Source organism: Sciurus vulgaris (assembly GCF_902686455.1).
Source record: "Sciurus vulgaris genome assembly, chromosome: 10".
Lineage (NCBI taxonomy): Eukaryota > Metazoa > Chordata > Mammalia > Rodentia > Sciuridae > Sciurus > Sciurus vulgaris.
Genome location: NC_136470.1, coordinates 96,835,011 through 96,859,807, shown reverse-complemented (window position 1 = coordinate 96,859,807; position 24,797 = coordinate 96,835,011).

Genomic DNA, 24,797 nt, shown 5'->3' with positions numbered 1-24,797 from the left:
GACAAACCGTATCCAAAAACATATTAAGAAAATTGTGCACCACGATCAAGTGGGTTTCATCCCTGGAACGCAAGGATGGTTTAACATCCGTAAATCAATAATCATAATCCATCATGTCAATAGACTTAAGGATAAGAATCATATGGTCATTTTGATTGATGCAGAAGAAGCGTTTGACAAAATACAACACCCCTTCATGCTCAAAACACTATAGAAAAAATAGGAATAGTAGGAACATACCTCAGCAATGTAAAAGCTATTTATGCTAACCCAGGGCTAACATAATTCTTAATGGAGAAAAACTGAAATCATTCCCTTTAAAAATGGGAACAAGACAGGGATGTCCTCTTTCACCACTTCTATTCAACATTGTCCTCGAAACTCTAGCCAGAGCAATTAGACAGACTACAGAAATTAAAGGGATATGAATAGGAAAACAGGAGCTTAAGCTGTCACTATTTGCTGATGACATGATTCTATATTTAGAGCACCCAAAAACCTCCTCCAGAAAACTTCTAGACCTCATCAATGAATTCAGCAAAACAGCAGGCTATAAAATCAACATGCATAAATCTAAAGCTTTTTCATATACGCAAGTGATAAAACATCTGAAAGGGATATCAGGAAAACAACTCCATTTGCAATAGCCTCAAAAAAAAAAAAAAATACTTGGGAATCAATCTCACAAAAGAGGTGAAAGATATCTACAATGAAAACTACAAAATTTGAAGAAAGAAATTGAGGAAGATCTTAGACAATGGAAAGATCTCCCATGTTCTTGGATAGGCAGAATTAATATTGTCAAAATGGCCATACTACCAAAAGTGCTATACAGATTCAATACAATTCCAATTAAAATTCCAATGATGTACCTTACAGAAATAGAGCAAGCAATCATGAAACTCATCTGGAAGAATAAGAAACCCAGAATAGCTAAAGTAATCCTTAGCAGGAAGAATGAAACAGGAGGTATCGCAATACCAGAACTTCAACTATACTACAAAGCAATAGTAACAAAAACAGCATGGTATTGGCACCAAAATAGACAGCTAGATCTATGGTACAGAATAGAGGACACAAACTCAAATAAATACAATTTTCTCATACTAGACAAAAGTGCCAAAAATATCAATGGAGAAAAGGTAGCCTCTTCAACAAATGGTGCTAGGAAAACTGGAAATCCATATGCAACAGAATAAAACTAAACCCCTATCTCTTACCCTGCACAAAAATCAACTCACAATGGATCAAGGACCTTGAAATAAGAACAGAGACCCTGCATATTATAGAAGAAAAAGTAGTTCCAAATCTTCAACTTGTTGGCTTAAGATCAGACTTGCTTAACAGGATTCCCATAGCACAAGAAATAAAAGCAAGAATCAATAACTGGGACAGATTCAAACTAAATAGCTTTTTCTCAATAAAGGAAACTATCAGCAATGCGAAGAGAGAGTCTACAGAGTGGGAGAAAACCTTTGCCACTCGTACTTCCGGTAAAGCACTAATTTCCAGAATATATAAAGAACTCAAAAAACTCTACATCAAGAATACAAATAATCCAATCAACAAATGGGCTAAGGATATGAACAGATGCTTCACAGAATAAGATGTACAAGCAATCAACAGATATATGAAAAAATGTTCACCATCTTTAGTAATAAGAGAAATGCAAACCAAAACTACACTAAGATTTCATCTCACCCCAATTAGAATGGCGATTATCAAGAACACAAGTAACAATAGGTGTTGGAGAGGATGTGGGGAAAAAGGTACACTCATACATTGCTGGTGGGGCTGCAAATTAGTGCAGCCACTCTGGAAAGCAGTGTGGAGATTCCTCAGAAAACTTGGAATGGAACCACCATTTGACCCAGCTTTCCCACTCCTTGGTCTATACCCAAAGGACTTAAAATCAGCATACTACAGAGATGCAGCCACATCAATGTTCATAGCTGCTCAATTCACAATAGCCAGAATGTGGAACCAACCTAGATGTCCTTCAATTGATGAATGGATAAAGAAACTGTGGTATATATATACAATGGAATATTACTCAGCTATAAAGAATAATAAAAGTATGGCATTTGCAGGCAAATGGATGAAATTGCCTGGAATGGGGAATGGAATGGGGGGGGGGGGAAGGAAAATATAACAGAATGAATCAAACACCATTATCCTATGTAAATGTATGATTGCACAAATGGTATGCCGTTACACAATGTACAAACAGAAACAACATGTATCCCAATTGTTTATGATAAGAATAAATTAAAAGAAAAAAAGATGTAAACTCAAAAAAAAAAAATAACAAACTGTATGTGACATATAGAGAAAATGGGCCCTTCAGCAATTAATACTTTTGGTTCTTAATTATACTATCTTGTAAAATTGAACATGTAAATAAAATTTATTTATAAATATAAAAAAATTAATAGCAATTATTTTAGGGTTTACAAAATATATAGAAGTAAATGTATGACATCAAGCCACAGCATGTAAACAACACGTTCTTACAATTACATTGTGAAATATTCAGATATACATGAATACATTTAAAAATTATCTAAAGGTAGACTTTACTAATTTAAATATGCATTTTCTCAAATCATAGACTAGTTTTTAAATGATAAAACAAGGAAGTATAGTAATTAAATCAATAATATAATATAGATAAAATGAATATTGAACATATAAAGTATTGTAAAGAAGGGAGAAAACAGGTGAAAGAAAGAATGGAAGGGACAAGTAAATAAATATTAATTATAGATTTAAACTGAATCATATCAATAAGTACATTAAATTCATACCGATTTGCATTTAATATGAATTGAATTGGTGTAAAGTTGTACTGTTTGATACAGCAGCTAGAAGCTACATGTGACTATTAAGCATTTGAAATGTGACTTGCATCAACTAAAGACTGAATTTTTAATTTTATTAATTTTAATTTTATTAATGGAGATTGAAATTGGGAAACTGAAACTTAATTCAGTTATTAAGGTATGTTTAAATATGTTTGGGACCATGTGAACATGTAAAACTGTATCTTCACTGTGAGTTTTATGAAACGTATATAATTAATGTATTTTTAATGAAAACCTCCTGTTCAAATTGAAATATTTTTTAGGTAAAAAACACAATTTGGATTTCAGAGATTTACTAATAAAAAGAATATAGAGAAATCTCAATATCTCTTTCTTGACTACTTATTTTAATGATAAACTTTGGATATATTTAGTTAAATAAATTGCACAATATTATTATCTTTTTTATGTTTTCAAATGTGTCTCCTATAATTATTTCAATACTTTTCAAAATCATCACTAATCTAAACATTCAGATAAACAAGTAGAATGTCAAGCTGTATAATGTTGCAATAATTGATTAAATGCTCACTATAAGAAATCACTTTTAAAAACAAAGATGCTAAGTATCCAGATCATCTCAAGTGATAATGAAAAGGAACAACATCTTTTGGAGATCACAGTATCTGAATTCAGCACTTACTAGCTTTGTTATTAAGGACATTGGAGGACTGACAAAATATAGATAAAAGAGAGGACAGTGTAAGAAAAGAGGCTCAAGACACCCATGTATTGTTAACAAAGCTTCCAACACCGTCTATGGGAGAAAATATGCTTTTCAAAATAAGGTACTAGAACTCTACATATGAGAAACAAAAATGAAACTTGACCTTATGTATTACACAAAAGCTAAATTTCACATATGTAATTGATTTAACCATAAAATAAACATAAACCTCCAAGAGAGAAAAAAGATAATATATTCATAAATCAGGGTAAATAAATATATCTTAGCTTGGACATAAAGCAGTAGCCATAAAATTAAAAAGAAAAATATTAGGCCTTGTTGAAATTTAAAACTTCTGCTACCAAAGCCGATATCATTAAGAAAATTAATAAGAAAATTACAGACTAGAAGAAAAATTCACATAAGCAGACTTTGAGGGATAATAATGATAGGGGACAGAGAGATGTAAGTGGTGGGAACATGAGGTCAGGGAATAATTCCATAAAATGGGCTCACTGTGCTGACCTCTCCACGTGCTTTTTTTTTTTTTTTTTCCTAGAAGAAATTTACCTGCAGACCTGCCTGGCTTAAGCAGACAGGATAACACATTCTTCAGCAAAGCACCTGTTATCCGCAGGAAAAATGCAGGCCCGAAATAATGGTGATAAGGGGAACACAAGTTACCCTGAAGGGGGAAACTTTTCTAATCATTTCCACAGACCAGATTCTGTAACTCAGGATGATAAGGATAATTCTTCCTAGTCATAAAATCTGTAAGAATTTATGGTTAAGAATTCAGTTAGAACCAGTCGGCATGAGCCAAAAAAGGCCGAGAGTTCTCAAGGCAGTGGTGACTTGAAAGTCTGATGTCAATCTGCTGTGAGTCAAAAGTCAAGACCTGGACCTGGGAAGAACTCACTGGAAACTTCTTTAAGATCCCTGACAAAGCTGAAATGCAGGAGAGGCATGCTGTCTCTCTCCTCTCTGAGAGGACCCACTCTCTCCCTTGAGTATGTCACCTTAATATCTTTCCCATCTTAATAAACTCACTGTTACACTAAGCAATATGCTTGAAATCTTTCTGACTTTATCTCAAGAATCAAAGTTTGAAGGGGGGTCTTCCAGCTACCTCAGTTTCCCAGATGGCCCCACTCCTGTAACTAGGAAGATTTCATAAACACACACATGAGTAAAAACTCATCGAACTATACAATAAATGTTTTCAAAGACATGGAGCAATCAGATCTTTCTGATATTATTGGTGGGAATCCAGAATGACACATTCATTCAGCAATAATCTAATAGTTTCTTACACAACTAAACATAATCTTGTGACTCAGCAATTCCACTCCTAGGTATCTGCCTACATAAAACAAGTCATTTATTAAAAATACAAGTGCACGATTGTTCATAATAGAGTTCTTCACAGTGGCCAAAATTTGGAACCTACCTACTTGTCCTAGATATCAACCAAAGAAAGAAAGAAAGAAAGAAAGAAAGAAAGAAAGAAAGAAAGAAAGAAAGAAAAAAAGAAAGAAAGAAAGAAAGAAAGAAAGGGAGGGAGGGAGGGAGGAAAGAAAACATTAAAAAATAAAGCAAAAAGAAAAAGAACCCAATCATATTGATACACATTAATTTATAGAGCACCACACAGCAATACTGGGTGGGGGGAACTACATGCAATTACATGGGTGCCTCTCTTAAACATTCTGAGCAAAAGAAACCAAATACAGAAAAAAACATTATTGTATGAGTACATCTATGTTCTAAAGTAGGTAAAACTACTATATGCTGAGAAAAAAATCATTGTCTCTATCACCCAAAATCTCACCATCATTTCTGTTTAGGTGTTACAGAAGCAATAAGAGAAGCTGAATGCTTTGTCTCAATATCTAAAAGAATAAAACAGAACAAAAGAGTATTAGACAATTGAGAAAGACGATTTATGTCCTAGTAGAAGTCTTAAGAGAATGATGAAATGAATAGTTTCAATTATATATAGAGAAAGCTATTTATATATAAATATATATATACATATAAATACATATATGTATATATATGGAAGGTGCAAAATTGATTTTTGTGTGGTCTTTTTATTTTCTAAAATGTCGAGTATATATCTTAAATTATAATGAACATTTATTTTGCAAATTCACATACATTTTTAGAATTATCCATTTTTATACAAACTCAAAGTAACCCTTGCAAACTGAATTCTCTAACCTAGCAGGCTTAATTAACTCAGTTGAGATATTCGTGTCTTCTGCACATACCTCCTTCCTCCCACAAGGGATGCTTTTCCCTCTTTCCTGAAGAATTTCTTCTCACTTCCTTCAGTTAGTCATCAAATCCTCTGTGGTTCTAAATGGTCTACATCTCTGTTGGAGTATACCCCTGGGTTTTTTTCCTCCTATGTCCCGCATTCATTGAAAAAAATAGACTGTATTGTTTTGTTTTCTCCATCCTAAGTGCCCAGCAAAGTGCCAACAATGATATTTGTTAGTGATTCTGCAAATGCATTTTTGAAGGGTTTTTTTGGAAGTTTTTTTGATACATATATTTATATAGTAATGATAGGACCAAATTTAAATACCATACTCCATAATATAGAGAACAAATATATGGAGTGGAATTTCTCCACAGATACTCTACTTTTTATATTTTGGCTTCATGCATATGGCAAAAATAAGAAAACTTGATATTTTAAAAAGATGACAGATCTTTTAAAGGAAATATATGTTTTAATTTCAGTCTATTTTCTTTGGAAAACAAATTATTTTAACCTGAAAAGATAATAACCTAATTACTTTAGTCTTCTATTTGTATTTATTTTTGTACTTTACATTTATGTTTTTAGTGTAATGAAAGTTTACTAAAAGACTCAAGTTTAGTAGATAATAATTATTTAATAATGCTATCACAAATCATTTATTTTACTGATGAAGAAGTTGATTGCAATGACTAGTTATTTCCACAGGAAAGTCACAGTGCGTACCTTCTTCCTTTACTTAAACACCAAGAAATTCGGAGTTGAAAAAATCCTATGTTTCACCTAGAAGAAAGTCCTCATTTCAAGGATCAAGTATGGAGGCATAGAAAAATCAACTGGCAACGTAAATTGTGTAGCAAATGAAAGGCCATTCCTGAAACCTAACTCTGGTACAACTAAAGTCTGTTTTGTTATTTGAGCAAAAGCAAAATAACATTTCAGCTTGGAACGTCCCTCTATTTCATTCAATATGTGGGAGGAGTATGATGTGTGATGTGTGAAGACTAAGCCTATCCATCCTGGATGTACAGCAGCCCCTTCTGGGGGGCTTACAAAAGTATCCTTGCTTGAGTGTTAATCCCCAGAGATTCTCCCTTGCCTGCCTCTGAAGTCACCCACCTCTTTATAAGTATTCCAACATGCAGTTCAGGTGAAGAGCTAAGGTAATAGGTCCTTTTTTCCACATCATAACTATTTTCTCAACCTATTATTAATTTATGCTTCTGAATATTCATTTCTTTGGAAATCGGACACATTTATGAAATTTTAATCAAAAGCATGTAGATTTATTACTTTTGCTTTTATAGATTAAAAAGTATTATAATGTTTCAATTAATTAGTTATAATATTCTAGAACCTGAGTATATGACTAAAATTTACCTTAAAAACTTAACTCTGTGTTCTGTACATATTTATATGGATACTTACATTTCTTAGAAGAGCAGAATAGTCCACAATAGAGACTCACATATATATTACACTACATATTGTTACAATGGGGTAATGGGAGGGTGAATTATGGTTTAAATCTTTGCCAATACATATTTCATTTAATTTTGCTGACCTTGCAACATATTTCAAAATTTTGTTGAAATACAGTTCAAGTTTTTAATACATTGATATTTTAAACTAATTTACCCTATTTCCAAAATGTTATTAAACACTACTAAAATGCTGATATTTAATGTAGAATATGATCCTTTGTAGTAAGTATGTGCCAAAATCTAAACACAAAATGAGTATTTTTGTTACTAACAGGTTTGAAAATATCATCCTATATTTATTTTTTTTTAATTATTTTTATTTTTTTATTTTTACAGATGGCATGCATTTTGATTCATTGTACACAAATTGGGTACAACTTTTCTTTTGTATGGTCATGCATGATATAGATTCATACCATTCCTGTAATCATACATGTCCATAGGGTAATGATGTCTGCCTCATTCCACCATCTTTTATACTCCTGCCTAGCAGCACTTATATTTATTATTAACCTATACTGGTCTAAAATTATGAACTACAATTGAATCCAATAAATACAATAAAGAAAGTTGATTCAATCTGTATAACTTATATTTCCTGACACAGGTATCCTTTCCTAAGAGAATATATAAATCAAATGAGACTATCAAAAACAGCTCTGCCTCACTCACAAACGTGAATCATCAGTGCTACACTCTAACTTAAGGGTGAACTCAGGTTTCCTTCCCATTCCAACCTTAAAGAAGAGATGGAGAGATGGGTTCTTCAGGTCATAGGGCCGTCATATTTAAAGAAATCAGGCTTTCAGTGGATGAGGAAAGGCAAAACTGGAAAAGTGTTCTTGGGAAATAATCATTATGACTAATTCTTATCAGGTAACAGTAGAGATTAGATTATAAAAATTCTTAAAGGTTTTAATATAGTTTCCGATTGCTCTTAGTGGCATCTATGAAAATTATGGCAATGTTTGTGGCAGTGACTTCACACAAAAATACAAGTAGGCCTTAGGAAAGAAAAAAAATACATTTGATTGATAATAGGTTCAATTTCTAAATACTATGCTTTTCATGTTTTGCTTAGGGTCTTTTCTCATTGTCTTCATGTAAGAGGAAATATACAAAGATAAATCCTGAAGAGCAGGTAATATTTCCTTATCAATAGATTTAATTTAATATAGATTCATTGCTAGTCAATAATGTAGCACTCTGGTGCCAGGATACTGATTATGGAGAAGGTTGTGTGTGTCTGGGGATAGAAAGATAATGTCCAGGAACTCTATGTACTTTCCATTCAATACTGTTGAACCTAAAACTCACATGAGTACTGAAATCTAGAAATTCTCTTTCTCTTTTTTTTCTAACCACAGATCCACAACCCAGTCCTTTTATTTATTTATTTGTGTTTTGTGATAGGGTCTCATTAAGTTTCTTAGGCTGGTTTTGAATTTGTGTCCTCCTGCCTTAGCTTCCCAAGCTGTTGGAATTACAGAAATATGCCACCACACCCTGCCTAAAATGAATTAATTAGAAAAAGAGATTCAATAAGCTCATAAAGTTCATAAATGGGTTGGGGTTGTGGCTCAGTAGTACTGTGTTCACCTAGCACACGTGAGGCCCTGGGTTCCATCCTCAGCACCACATAAAAATAAAAGTAAAGGTATTGTGTTCATCTACAACTAAAAAAAGTATTCATAAAAATTTTAAAATTTACCATAGTAGTAGAGAGTGGCTTTTTCCCCCTTTCTTCTCTTAGAAACAATCCAAAATCAATGAGTTCAAACACTTTTTTTAATAAACTGGGGTTGTAACTCAATGATAGAGCACTTGACTAGTATTCACAAGGCCTGGATTTGATCCCCACCATTGAAGAAAATGGAAGGAAGGAAGGAATGAAAGAAAGAAGGAAGAAAGAAAGGCTAATATTTATTTGGAACTCAAAGTTACATAAGATAAAAGGGGTATGGTTCGTTCCCAACTCTTCACTGTACTACATTCACTTATAAACAGTAGAAGAAAAACCAAGGATGACCCAGGTTTATAACCAGCATTCTGTCAAGGAGGCAATGAAAAGGGAAGAAGACTAGTTTGAGCAGTGCTTTATCTTTAGGTGGTTGGTTAAGAAAAAAAAAAAAAAAGTTTAAATAGTGATTCATAGCCTTCAACATATTTCAGAATCATCTGGGAAACTTTCAAAAATACATATTCTCTGGTCCCAAACCAGTATTTCAGATGCAGGTGTCTGGGATATGATGCAGGTAATAGTACTTTTTAAACTTCTCCATGTTATTCTACATGAAGTTTTTAAATTCCAGTGAAGACTAAGAGCTCACTGAAATGCAATTATGTACCTAAGGAATATTAAGGAATAATATTCATGATCTCTTGTCCTGCCAATCTATTTTTTCTCAATTTTAAGATAATTCCCATTTAGGTTAGTGTCCTGCTGACATTTTTACTACATTTCTAATAAACTAATAGTGAATTTCATAATTTAATTTTGAGAGAGCCAGTTTCAGATTTGCTATTCAACAATAGTTTTGAACACTTTTGAGTTTTCTCAAGTGAGAACAATTCCAAATTAATGATCCTTTCTTTCTTAAATTGAAAGCAACTTTAAATGATATTACAAGTGCTCACACAACATGACTGCAAAATATTCACTAATTGAACTCAAATCACATATCAACTTTCATTTTTTTTAACCAACTTAAATCTCTTAAAGAGATTCTACGTCTATTAAGCCAATACAAAATCTTCTATTTGAGGGAGTGCTCAATTTTACATTTCTTAGAGGGCATGGTAGTGATGTTCTAAGGAAAAAGGAATATCTGAAAGACTTATATCGCCTATTAAACAAAAAATAGACAAATCCAGAGAGTGGAGGCAGAGATAATCAAACATTCTCTCACTGTGACCCATTCACGGTTTTCAAACCAATGCCAGATGAATTCTTTCTATAAGAAGTGAAGACAGTACTACAATTTCCATGGCTATCTCAATATGCAGAAGGTAAAAATCTTCCAGTTAGAGTATGGATACTGCCTGGTATGTGTTTGCTCTTTTCCTAGTTCTTCCATTCTTAGATATTATGTTTCCTCCCTCTTTTGTATTCAAATTCTATCTCTCACTTACCCTCCCTCTTTCTCTCTTTCTCTTTGTAACAGGTATTGAATCTAGGGACACAACCACTGAATCACATCGTCAGCACTTTTATATATTTTTTTATTTTTGAGATAGAGTCTTGCTAAGTTGCTTAGGGCCTCACTAAGTTGTTGAGGCTGACTTTGAACTTGTGATCCTCCTGCCTCAGCCTCCGGAGTTGCTGGGATTACAGATGTACACCACCACACCCGGCCCATATTCAATTTTTCTTAGCTAAAAGAGAAATGTAAATGAATTCAAGTCTAACATGTACACATAATAATTTTGAACATAAAATATTAACATCTCTAATATAATACAATAATAAATTAACAATTCTTGATTCCATGTTAATTCTATTAGCTATTTCCAAAGTTATTTGAATGTGCTTAATGCTCTCATTTACTTTTATTAAAGAAATCCCTTTACTTTCTGTGAAACATGTAGGGAATGAGTAAAATGAATCATTTGACTTTGTTCAAAATTATGGATAGTTTTTTCCAGAAAGTCTGACAATGACAGATTGCTTCTTTGTGAAGAAGTGATGCAGCAGAGTGACATTTTGATAGACATCATGACAAGCACTCAACTTGATGTCACATAGCAAGATAACATTAAGATACTCTTTCCTCATGCTTTTTTTTTTTATTTTTCATTTCAAGAATTTTATGTACTTAAATGGTTGGACAAAATTTGATTTTATTTAAAATGGCCTCTTAAAAATGTTTGATTCAAACAACAATTATAAAATATTAGTTTTCCTATTACTTGATTATTAAAAGTCTTATTAATATTCAGTTGTTATGAAGACCATATATTTTGATGATTATCATAAGATTAATGGCACCTGACATTTTTATCACACCTTATAATATTTAGGAGCTTCTATAAAATTCCAATTTCTATTGAGATGCCGCCTCCTTTCTTCCTGGAGTCCTCTCATTGCTACTACTGGGGTTTAGTCTCAGAGGTACATTATTATCCCTTTCCTTACCAATTTAGCCACAGGGGGTAAAAAGTCAAAATAAAAAGTTCTTCCCCTGAATACTAGCTGAACTATGACAGGCTAAAAACTTGCAAAGATTTTACTTGAAAAATGGGGGGAAATATTTTAAGAAATTGTATCCCTTCAAAGCACATGAAATTCATTTCCAGGAGCTTGGTTCCATGCCTTTCCCCACAAAGACTCTAATAATAGTGACTGTAGACACAAAATGCAGTAATTTTGCTATAGGAGACAGATGGTGGCTATCAATTATGTTTGTTGGGTTTAACAAATCCTCTGCCTATCTCTGTGCATAAAATGGCTTGTAGAGTTCAATGCCCAAATTCTAATCTAGATAAACAAATAAAGGCAGAAAATTAAAATTTCAAATAAAAATTTCATAATTAACATTAACTAGTTAGTCCTTACTCATGGAAGTAAATTGGACTCATTTTTGAGGAAGATTATTTCTTTTCCATAGAAAACCATCATAATGAATTTTGTTTGTTTTTGCTTTGTAGAAATTTGAAGCAACCCAAAACACATAATTTTCGAATGTGAAAAAGTCTTTTTGTATTGCAATTTGTATATTTTAAGAGTCAAGTATGAATGGTCTTTGATAATTCTGGGGCAAGATGTCTGGACCTCACAGTACTACACATTGCTGAAAGATGCTATTGCAGAATTTTTTTTTTTTTTTGTATTGGTCATAGATTGGGTTTCCAATAAGTAGACTGAGACTGAGTCTAGCATTTAGAATCTTTAGTATGGAGTGTCTTTGTGATTAACACATCGCAGAAAGGAGAGTAAGAAGGAGAATGACAAAGAATAACAAGGTGACTTATTGAAACTGCTCTCCCTCAACCAATGGCAAGGTCTGGTATAATTTCAGAATTGCCCAAATTGTACTAAAATGGCCAGGCTTTATACTCCTAATTCAGTAAGTCACTGTGCTGCACTGGGAAGGGAAAAGGCCTCAACCTCAGTGGCTATCTTAAATTGAGTCTAATCCCTGTAAGAACCTTCCATTGAAGGCTAACTGCCAACAGCAATGCCAGCAAGTGTGTTACAAGTCCATCACTCAAGAGCTATCTAATTGGTGTTTTAGAGTTTCTACAGATTCTACCCCTCCTGTACAACTTGATTTACCTCTGTGAATACTTCCTGGTAGAATTCTTCCTGGGGAAAATTTGGCAAAGGTAGGTCAATGGCTCTAACAAAACCTCTGTCACAGCCAGTGGATGCTCATTGTTTCTCTTCCCCTTTACTCGGTTGAAATTCCAGGTAATATTACCTAGTGCCTCTGCTAATAGGTGGAAATATGACCCTGGTCACCATGGCCTTAGTGATGGAGGTCAGCCTGCTGTCATCACTTATCTATTTACCATCTGATCTGGGCAAAGGAGTCCAGAAGGTAACCAATAGTTTACCCTGATAACAAGTCTATTTGTTCTTACCCCGTTTGTGCAGTGACAATCCTGGACCTCATGTTATTTCCACAAATCAGCTCAATATGGATACAGTCATATTAAACAGAAAACAATGGATGGTACCTAATCACTTGCATTTAAATTAGATTATTATAAATTAAATTCCATTCTTATTATTTACTATATAGAACACTGGGCAAGTCAGGAAAACTCTCATGCCTTAGTATAATTTCTGTAGAGTGTCTTTAATAATACGTACCCTGCAGGTTTGTGAAAAAAATTAAAGACAATATAAAATTATTCACAAAGTACCCTGACACATGGCAGTACAAGAAATATCGACTACTTTCATGACAGTTAATTTTCTCTAGGGCTCACCTTTGCATGCCTATTTGATAGATAAAATAGGAAGGGAGTAGTTAGAGAGTTAAAAATTGCAATCACAGGAGCAGTTTATATAGACAAGCACTTTAGCTATATAACAGTGTCATTGGAACACCATTTTAAGATCCCTTTGATTATTTCTATTTACCTATTTGTTCTGCTTGCCAATTCCTGTTTACCTCCAGGAAAGCTCTCTAAAGCATTGCATTTACAGATTGTTACAGATTTGTATATAAACTCATTTGGTGAGTAGTTCAGTAGGTGTGTTTCCATTTTTTTTAATTATTCTTTTATATTTTACAGACTGCATTTTGAATGTACCCTAATTACTAATAAGTAAAAATAATTTCTATTACCCATGGTTCATCTCACTTTCATGAAAAAAACAATGCAAATAATTTTTGATATATTAAATCCTATATTTACATTTTTAACATTTAGCTGATAAGCTGATAAATGTCTATATAATTCACATTTAAACACTTCACTGATGAATGGATAAAAAAAAATGGGGAAAATAACCAAATTTGTGAAATACCAAACAAAAGGGTCCTTTATTTACTCTAAGATGGAGATTTGGAGATTGTGGTAGTATGAAAAAATGTTCAGAAAAGAAGGAACTTAATATTCTCTTCCTTATGCAATTGCTCCATCCTGCATGGCTTTGGTTATTAATACAGCATACATATCAGGAGTTGAAGAGATTTATACACACCCCAGAGGAATTGTATAAGTTGTTCTCTGTTTCTCCAATACAGTTGCAAACCCTGAAGCAGCTCATTGCACTGCATGTTAATGGATTTTCAGATATTCTTCAGGAAGCTATCAGAGAGGGGCTGGCAATGAGCTCCGATTACTGTAATCTGAGAGTCTCCAGTGGAAAGCATAACAATATAAACTTTGTGAAGTTAATGAATCTCTCAAGACCAGGGGAAACTTGATAGTCCAACACAGGGAAAATCATAACAATATGTTTTGTGATTTACTTTCCTTGTATTATGCTTTTGGAGGTCAGATATTTCAGAGGGGACTTTTTAAAGCTGAAAATTGAAAATCAGTTATATTTTTTTTTCTCAATTGAGGAGCTCTTAAATATCTTATGAAAATAGAAACCGTTAAATAGGTAACATAAATGTTACTTAATGTAAAACAAGTTAACTGTTGCCGAATGTCAATATTAAATAAAAATATTGTAATCTTCAGGGTAAATGTTAGACTATAAATGAGGTCTATAATTTGCATATCCATTAGATTTATCTCCATTTCAATCTTTACTCTTCCTACTGTATTAAAGAAGTTAACAAACTATAATAGTAAAGGGTTTCAGTTGATATCTGTCACTTTATCTGCAGATTATTCCACTTGTTAAAAGCCTCCCATATCATGAGGCTCGGCAGAAAGCACATTTCTGATTTCCATGCAGAACAACAGAATCCAGGTGGCTCCTTTGGCTCCATCTGAGGTAGGAAAAAGGCTTGAGAACTTAACTGCCTGGAAATGTTGTTTCTCCCTGGAATTTCAATAGGACTGATGGGAAAACACAGAGATAGTTGAGAAATCATCTACAAATATGGCATCGGGAGTTCAACTACAGTGGCACTTGCAAAAATTCACCAATGGTGACATTGCCATTGGTTTCCTTCCTACCCTCACTGTTCCTACGCTATGGCTGTATTCCTGCTCTCTCTACTACCTGATTCCTACCTCTGTCCTGCACTGGTTTCTTCCCTGCCCCCGATATTTCCCCATAGATTCCATGAACTAAAAAATATCATCACCATTTTCTTAAAATTTGTATTTTTTCTTTTTAGTTACAGATGACAGACTGTATTTTGGCAAATTATACCTACATAGAGTATAACTTACTCTATTTAGGTTTCTACTCTTGTGGTTGTACATGATGTGGAGTTACTCTGGTCATGTATTCAAATATAAGGCTAGGAAAGTTATAACTGATTAATTCTACTGTCTTTCCTATTCCCGTCCCTTTCCCTTCCCTTCTTTAATTTCCCTTTGTCTAATCCAGTGAATTTCTATTATTCCCCTATCCAGGTGCCCTTATTTTGAATTAGCATCCACAAATCAGAGAGAACATTCAGCCTTTGTTTTAGGGGGATTGGCTTATTTCACTTAGCATGATATTCTCCAATTCCATCCATTTACCTGCAAATGTCATAATTTATTTCTTCTTTATGGCTAAGTAATAGTCCATTGTGTATACATGCCACATTTTCTTTATCTATTCATCTGTTGAAGAGCACCTAGGTTATTTCCATAGCTTGGTGATTGTGGGTTGAGCTGCTATAAACTGATCTGGCTGTATCACTGTAGTATGTTGTTTTTAAGTCCTTTGGGTATAGATGGAGGAATGAGATAACTGGGTCAAGTGGTGGTTACATTCCAAGTTTTCTAAGGAATCTCCATACTGCTTTCCATTTTTAAGTTTTTATTGAAGACGTCTTCTCACTGACACCTCCCCTATCTTATCTGATATTATGGTCTGCCTTGACACTGCCCCCATACACCATACCCCTTTTCCTTCAATCCTCTCTTATATATTATTTTATAGCAGTTATTAGACTCTAATATGAAATATAACATTTATTATGCTTAATGCTTATTATCCAAATTCCTGCTCTAAAGGGTAGGTACCAGGAAGGCAGAATTTTTTGTGTTTTTACTGCTGAATCTGAATGCCTACATAGGGCCTTGCATATAATAAAAATCAATGGTATTTGTAGAATGGATCTATGTGTGCTCTCCCACCTGTGACATTTTCAATAACAGGTCCCTTTGTTTGGAATGTTCTTTCCTCCTCCCATGATCCTGTGTCAATATCCTAACCCTTAATGCAAAGAGAATAGAGTGAATGCCTGTGGAGTTTTTATGAAGGGGATTGGTGCCCTTTTACCCAGGAGCTCTCTCACCCTTCCTTCACTTGTTGAGAATACAAGTTGGCATTCTGCATCCCAGGAGAGGGCCCGTCCCAGAACCTGATCCTTCTTCTACTCTGATCTCCAACTTCCAGCCTTCAGAACTGTGAGAAATAAACATCACTTATCTATAAGCCATTCAGTCTAAGATATTTTGTTCCAGCAATTTGAACTGATGGAGATGGTGAAACTGTAGCTCCTTTTGGTCATTCCATCTTCAAAACTTCAAAAATGACTCTCCTAACAACACATTCTGAAAGCATTTCTCATTATCTGCCATCTCAGCCTCCTGTTTCTTATTACCATTCAGTACTTTTTAAGTGTCTCTTTTGTGTATATGTATTATCTGCCTCTCCCTCAACTCAACCTTATTCATATCAGAATCCCTAAAAGCTAAAATAGGGTCTGGTATATCTCAAGCATATGCTTATTGCATGAGGAAATATCACAAAGATAGGGCATCAATTAAAAGGCATTGCACCAATTATATAATAATAGTAGAGTCCAATATAGAACTCTAAGAGATCACACCCCCCACAATAGGTATTCTCCTAACAATCAGAAGAATGCTAAATAAGAGGAAAACACATTACTACTCTTAGTAGATCATAACCATTATGATTTCTCTTAGTTACAATCGAGCAATCAGATACATAGCTCAAACCCATGGAATGTTGCAAATCTCCAACTGCATGATTATTCCATTTCACAGAATGTCCAGTGTTGTGAGCAAGGAGAATACTAAATGCCAGTGCTAAGGAAGGAACATGCCTGGCAAGCTTGAGGAACAAAGACTTCCGTGTAAACAAAGAGGATTGAGTTAGCAGGAGAATAGAATGGGTGAGTCACTTTGTTTAATGCCGAATTCTTTTGATCAAATGATTGTCTCAGGCTCAGACATCTGACATAGAGACAGAATATTCCTGCAATTTTTCAAATAGTACCACAACAGGAACAGTGGTTCTCCTCTAAAAATGATAAATGATGCTGTGAGATGTAAGATGCAGGAGTTGCAGGCAACCTAGTCTATCTGATATCAGCCATCTTGAGAAGCATGAAGCAGCTACATGCTCCATGTCACAGGCAGACACATGAAGTACAGGAAGTTGCAACGTTTCCATCCTTGGTTTAATTCCCTAAAGCTAGCTGCAATTCTACCCTTTGGAGGGCTTCTTAAACTGATAAATTATCCTTTGTTTTCCTCTTAAGTTGAAGAAGGGTTTCTATCACTTTAAACCAAAGAGCTCTACTTTTCCACCTTAAAATAAAATAGAAGTAGAGGAGGAGGAGGGCAGGAAAGGGAGGAGGAGGAAGGACAGGAAAGGGAGAAGGAGGAGGAACAGGAAAGGGAGGAGGAGGAGGGACAGGAGGTGGAAGAGGAAAATTTAGGTGTTCTGACTGAGGCCCAATGGTACCTCTGAGCCCAGTCAGAACAGGAAGAACTAAAGGTCTTATTACCAATTCTGGATCATTGCCCACTAATCTTCCATTTCCCCTTTTCCTCCCCTCATCTTGTCTCCCTTCGGTTTGTTTTCTTTTTCTTTCCCTACAGTACATTCTTCAAATGAATGCAACTGTTCTTATCTCATCATATTCTCCATTAATCTCTGACCCAGTCAACTAGAAAAAAATATCTCTCTCCTTTGAACTTTTTGGCACTTAACCACTGTTCTTTCTTTGCTCTTATCAATCCTAGCCAGTACTGTTTTTACTTAAATGCTGTCTAGATTACTGCATGAATATTTTAAGCAAAGCAATGCAAAAATAAATTGAACCTAGTGACTGCAATATGTTGTACCTAATATGTATTCTATAAACATTTTACTGGTTGATGAAATATTTACAGAGGATTGTCCAAAGGATATGAAATTAAGTCATTTAAGCTGTAGTTTAACAGAATTTATCTTTGTGTAAAGGCAGACTATATAAGAGAACTGCATACTTAGTTGAGACCCACAGAATTTCTTTTACTGTAAAGCTTGGAAAAAATACCAAGTGGTTAAAATAATATAAAGTCACATTTTGAAAGGCACTCTACCAACCATGCAGAACTGAGACAGTGATCTACTCAAAAGGGTGGGGATTCTGGGAGGAGGGGTAAGAAAGGAGAAAGACAGGATTGTTCACTTTCTATATGTTTCTGTTTGTTTTTATTATTACCATAAAGATTTTTAATATAAGAAGAAAACAGCTGTAAGAATCTGTTAATTTATCACATGATTTATCACTGTATTTTTCACAGTGACTTACAAATGAAAATTCTCTGCTGTAACTACTCCTAAGTTTAAACATCATTGTTTGATTCTCCCAGGAAATGAATTATTTTTCTTTTGGAAATTGAGTTATAAAGCATCTGTAATATATTAGTGTCTTTGATTTAACACGGACTACCAATCACTTTAAACAATAATCTTCAAGTTCCTCTATCCTTACACAGGAGTTTTGATTCCATATTGGGATGAGGCAAAGATCACAAGAAATTATGTAAAGTACTTTTCTCAGTGCATGGCTCAGAGTAGGAGCTTAAAATTAGAAGCCAACATCATTTTTTTAAACATTTATGATAACTTCAAACACTAAAATATTTGGCATTGTGTTATGTTGTGTTTTTTTTTTTCTAATATGACTTTTTGGTGCATAGGATGTAGAAATTAAAAATCTATTTTAGTAAACTTTTAATATTATAGAAAAATTGTACATGGATAAGATTTCTTTTCAAATACTATTAGAAAGTCAGAAAAATGATAAATCACTCTCTCACATAAACCTTAATTTTTAGGTAGCCATTGTTTGCAGCTTTTGTTTTTAGTTATTTTAATGATCGCCATTGCAACATCTTATAATTATAATCTTTTTTTTTTTTTTTTGTGGTGCTGGGAATCGAACCCATGGCCTTGTGCTTGCAAGGCAAGCACTTTACCAACTGAACTATCTCCCCAGCCCCTTAATTTTAATTACAAACTTCAGTCTACTTCTCGTTTTTGTTCAGTTTTAGTAGTGCTGCACATCACAGTTTGCTAAATTGAATGTTGTGCTAGTTGGCCACATAAGAAGAAGTGGTAGATTATATGATGGCATTAAATCAACAGGCAGGTTCCTTGGGCCAAGGGAATAATGGGACATAAGGATATATGTGCAGCAGTGTACTCACCTTACATAGGATTTGATTAATAGCAATATTATTTTGCTCTCTGTTCATTGGCTTGCACCACGCATTGCCTTGTTCACTGCTGCATTTCCAGTACCTAAAAGAGTGTCTCTCAATGAATATCTGATGAATCAATCAATGTTTTCCTTTTCGTATTGACTGACAAATTTGTGCTAAATTGTAACTTTTACTAGGTTAGTGTTCTGATTCAGACTTTTCCAATTGTATATGCACCTGACTCAAGAATTTCTCCACCTTAGCACTCCCATCTTTGAAATAACTTTATATTCATCATCTTGAACACATTTCCATACTACTTTTTTTCTGTTTTTGTAAGAAATATTAAATAATTTTCTATTCAATAGATAGGACTAAGTAAATCAATATTGTCATGTAATTATTGAATGGATTACTCTATTTATGGCTTTTATTAACTATTGTCTCCAATTTCCAAGATGATAAAGACATAACAAATTCCAAAGCACAAGAAGTACCTAATAAAAGTTGATTAATCAATATGGAATAGTATTGTTTCACAAATAAATATAATACGTAAAGATGTTAAATAGAAGTTGTGAAAATTTCACATTTTGCCAGTCAATCATGGATGGAATTGACTATATGTGAAGTCTGGGGATAAGTAGTTGTCATTGCATAACTAATAACTACCTAACCTGTATACATGTGTGTTTATCTATGTATGTGTATAAATGCCTATACTTGTATATAGATAATTCTTGAAATGAAACATGCATATATAAAGTTTTCCCAAGATCAGCAGAATTTTTTTGAAAATGAGTGAATGATAATTACAGTGTAGTAGCACTGTCACAGTGATTTTCCAAACATGACATACCTATTGGTGAATTAGCTACATCTGAATGACTTAGTGTCATTAGGTTTTATTTGGGCATTGGGGATATTTGCTGAAGGTCTATAAAAATTAGAGATTCTTGGGTTCTACCAATAGACATTTTGATTTGGTAGGTCTGGGGTGAGGCACATAAAATTCATCTCTCTTACAATTTAGAAATGAAAGAATGTTCAAAATCACCCGAATTATTCTCAAGTATTTAAATTATTTTCTTAAAGTCTGGATTCATTTGTGAAGCATGGAGAAGCATTTTTTGGAGCTGGGAAGACCCTCACCAGGTTGAAACTCAATGATTTGTCCCATTCCAGATCTACTATCTAACTTGAAAGTACAATGAATTATTGTTAGATGAAAGGTGGTCAAAACCTAAAAACTAGCATTTTATATAAATTACATCAGAAGTCCACATGTTAACTGTCAAAAAGAAGTACAAATATCATGCATATGAGAGTACTGGTCATCCCAAGATATATGAGAAGAAAATCAAAATATGAGAGTCTGGGATAAATATGAAATTAAGAAAACAAAGAGCTAGTTAAATTGAATTTTAATGTTTTAAAACTAACATTGGCAGATGCAAGCATATCACATTTATGACAAGGTTAATAATGGAACTGGAAATATTCAAAGTGCATTTGTCAGTGTCTCTTTCCATTTTTGTGGAGGGCATTGGCAATATTTTTTATAGTTTTGTTTTTATTCATTGCATCTTTATGTTATGTGCCAGTCTTTGAGGTGAGATGCCCTTTCTTGAGATTGTCTAATGCATTCACATAAGACATTTTCAAGCCACAGAGCCTGGGAGCTAGTGTGCTCCTTTTAAGTGAATTCAATTATCTAAACTCTAGTCCATTTTCTTTAGTCCATAATTTAATTTTCAGAGGCAAATATGATTTTTTAAATTTCAAAGTCTTTTATAAGAACTTCAAAACAGCACCCAAGTGATGATATAAAGGCCTATAGGCACATAAGTTTTTTTTTTCTATATTTTAATATATACAGATAGATGTGAATATAATAGGGATTCAGGGAATGGTAAGGCAAGTGAAATTAAGGAGAGAAGGATCTACACTAAGATTAGAGGGATCTGATTAGTTCATGTGGTCACAGATAAATATATGAACATTGTAAAATAGAAAATTGGCCCAAACAGATGAGCTTCTTGCAAAATTACCACCCCATCTCTGGAAAATAAATCTCAATTATATTGAGAGAGCAACTAGAAATAAGAAAGGCTATCTGTACAGGAAAGGAAGTTCTAGTGAAGAATGCAGAGGTACTAAACACTTCCAGGACTGTCACTTATTAAGGTCCCTCATGATGCAGTGAAAACAGTTCCAGCTATATGTCTATCACTTGTTATAAATGACTAAATGCAGGATGATTGAGAAATTACCATTTTTGCCTAATTTAATTTAGTTCTAGTGCTTTGGTACTTCTTGGTGCTAAAATTCTGAGATCAAAATAAATGAACATGCATTTCCAACTTAGAAATTAAAACATGTATTTTATTCATAAAATTTCTACAAATTCAGACATTGCAAAATATATCTTTGTTCTTTATTTTCAGAATTTGTAAATTCCCATATTCCATATATCACAAGGTCATGTGACTAAGTCCATTTCTTTATGAATTTGCTGGGTCACAAGATGGATTTTCAGTCCTCTTTATCCCTTCATCTACTAATTTGGGTGATAAAGACTGAAGAGTGCCCTTTACTGTCTACTTACCCTTGGATACAAAATATTAGTTGAGAATATGGCTACTCACACATTCTCCACCTCCCATGGAGGCAGTATTGCTAACAAAAATAAGTAGATTGCTTCCTGGATATCCATTCCTTGGATTCTCTCTGCATCTAGTACATCAAACAAACCCTTCTCAATTTCAAGAAGCAAAAGACCACAACACAATAATACTGGGTGACTTAAAAGCAGCTCTCTGACTACTGGATACATCCGGAAAAAAAAAAAAAAAAGAAAGAAAAGCCCTAAAAAAGGAAACTATAGAGCTAAAAGAAACAATCAACAATTTAGATTTAACAGACATGTATAGAACATTTCATCCATCAATGTGTAAATATACTTTCTTCTCAGTAGCACACAGATTCTTCTCTAAAATAGACCATATCTTATATCTTATGCATCTAAGCAACTCTTAGCAAATACAAAAAAAAAAAAAAAGAAAAAATAGAGATAATACCCTGCATCCTATCAGATCAGAATGGACTGAAATTGGAAATCAACTATAGAATAAAAAATAGAAGCTACTATAATACATGGAGACTAAATAAAACACTACTGAATGAAGAATGGATAACAGAAGAAATCAGGCATGAAACAAAATAATATTCAGAACTAAAATGAGAGTAGTTGTACAACATATCAAAATCTCTGGGACACATGAAGGCAGTACTAAGAAGAAAGTTCATTGAATTAAGCTCATTCATTAAAAGAATAGAAAGTCATCAAACAATACAATAGAAAATCAACTAAAATTACACCTCAAAGCCCTAGAAAAAGAAGAACAAATCAATGCCAAGAGTAGTAGAAGAAAAGGAATAATTAAAATCAGAGCTGAAATCAATGAAATTGAAACAAAAGAAACAACTCAAAAAATTGACAAGACAAAAAGTTGGCTCTTTAAAAAAAATTGATAAACCCTTAGTCAAACTAACAAAGAGAAAAACTCAAATTACTAAAATTCATGATGAAAAAGAAAATATCATAATGGACACTTATAAAATACATAAGATAATCCAAACCTATTTTAAAAACTTAAATTCCAATAAAATACAATAAAATAGAAAATATTGAAGACATCAATAAATTTCTAGAGACATATGACCTACCCAACTGAATTAGGAGGACATACATAATTTAAATGCATCAATCTCAAACAATGAAATAGAAGACACCATCAAAAGCCTACCAACTAAGAAAAGTCCAGGACCAGATGGATTCTCAGTCAAGTTCTACAAGATCATCAGAAAAGAATTAACACTAATACTCCTCAAATTATTCCATGAAATAGACAAGTAGGGAACCCTTCCAAACTCATTCTATAAAGCTAGTATCACACTGATACCAAAACCAGACAAAAACATATCAAGGGATGAAAACTTCAGAACAATATCCCTGATGAACATTGATGCAAAAATTCTCAATAAAATGCTGGCAAATTACATACAAAACCTATTAAAAAGATAGCACACCACAATCGTACAGTTCATCCCAGGGATGCAAGGTTGGTTCAAGCTAAGAAAATCAATAAACATAAATTCATCACATCATTAGACTTAAAGACAAGAATGTTACGATCATCTCAATAGATGCAGAAAAACATTTGAAAGAATATAGTACTACAAAACACTACATAAGCTAGGAAGGATACTTCAACATACCTCAACAATGTAAAAACTATCTATGCTAAACTCAAGACCAACATCATTCTAAATCGAGAAAAATTGAAAGCATTCCTTCTAAGAACTGGAACAAGACAAGGATGGCCTCTTTCACCACTTTTCTTCAAAATTGTCCTTGAAACTCTAGACAGAAGAAATTAAATGGATGCAAATAGAAAATGAAGAACCCAAACTATCATTATTTGCTGATGACATGATTCTAGATTGGAAGATCTAAAAGATTTCACCAAAAAATTCATAAATGAATTCAGTAAATTAGAAGGATATAAAATTAACAGCCAAAAATCAAATGCATTCCTACATATCAGTGATGAATCCACCGAAGTAGAAATCAGGAATACTTTCCCATTTGGAATAGAGTCTAACAAAAATAAAATATTTAGGAATAAATCTAACAAAAGAGGAGAAAGAACTCTACAATGAAAACTACAGAATACAAAAGAAAGAAATTGAAGAAGAACTTAGAAGATAGAAAGACCTCCCATGCTCCTGGATAGGCAGAACCAAATTGTCAAAATGGTCAATCTACCAAAAGCATTATATAAATTTAATGCAATTCCTATTAAAATCTCAATGACATTCTTCATAGAACTAGAAAAAGCAATCATGAAATTCATTTAGAAAAATAAGAGACCCAGAATAGCCAAAGCAATTCTTAACAAGGAAAATAAATCAGGAGGCATCACAATACCAGACCTTAAACTCTACTACAGAGTCATAGTAACAAAAACAGCATGATATTGGCACCAAAACAGACATGTAGACCAATGGTACAAAATAGAAGACACAGAGACAAGCCACATAAATATAGTTATCTCATACTAGACAAAGGTGTGAAAAACATTCACTGGAGAAAACATAGCCTCTTCAACAAATGGTGCTTGGAAAAATAGAAAGCCACATGTAACAAAATGAAAATAAAACTTGATTTCTCATCCTGCATGAAACTCAGCTCAGTGTGGATCAAAGACTTAGATGCTAGAACAGAGACCCTGTGCCTAACAAAAGAAAATGTAGACTCAAATCTCCACCACATCAGCTTAGGAACTGACTTCCTTAATAAGACTCCTAAAGTGCAAGAAGTAAAATCAAGAATCAATAAGTGGGATGGAATCCAACTAAAAAGCTTCTTCACAACAAAGGAAACAATAATGTGAAGAGAGAACCTACAGAATGGGAAAAAATTTTTACCT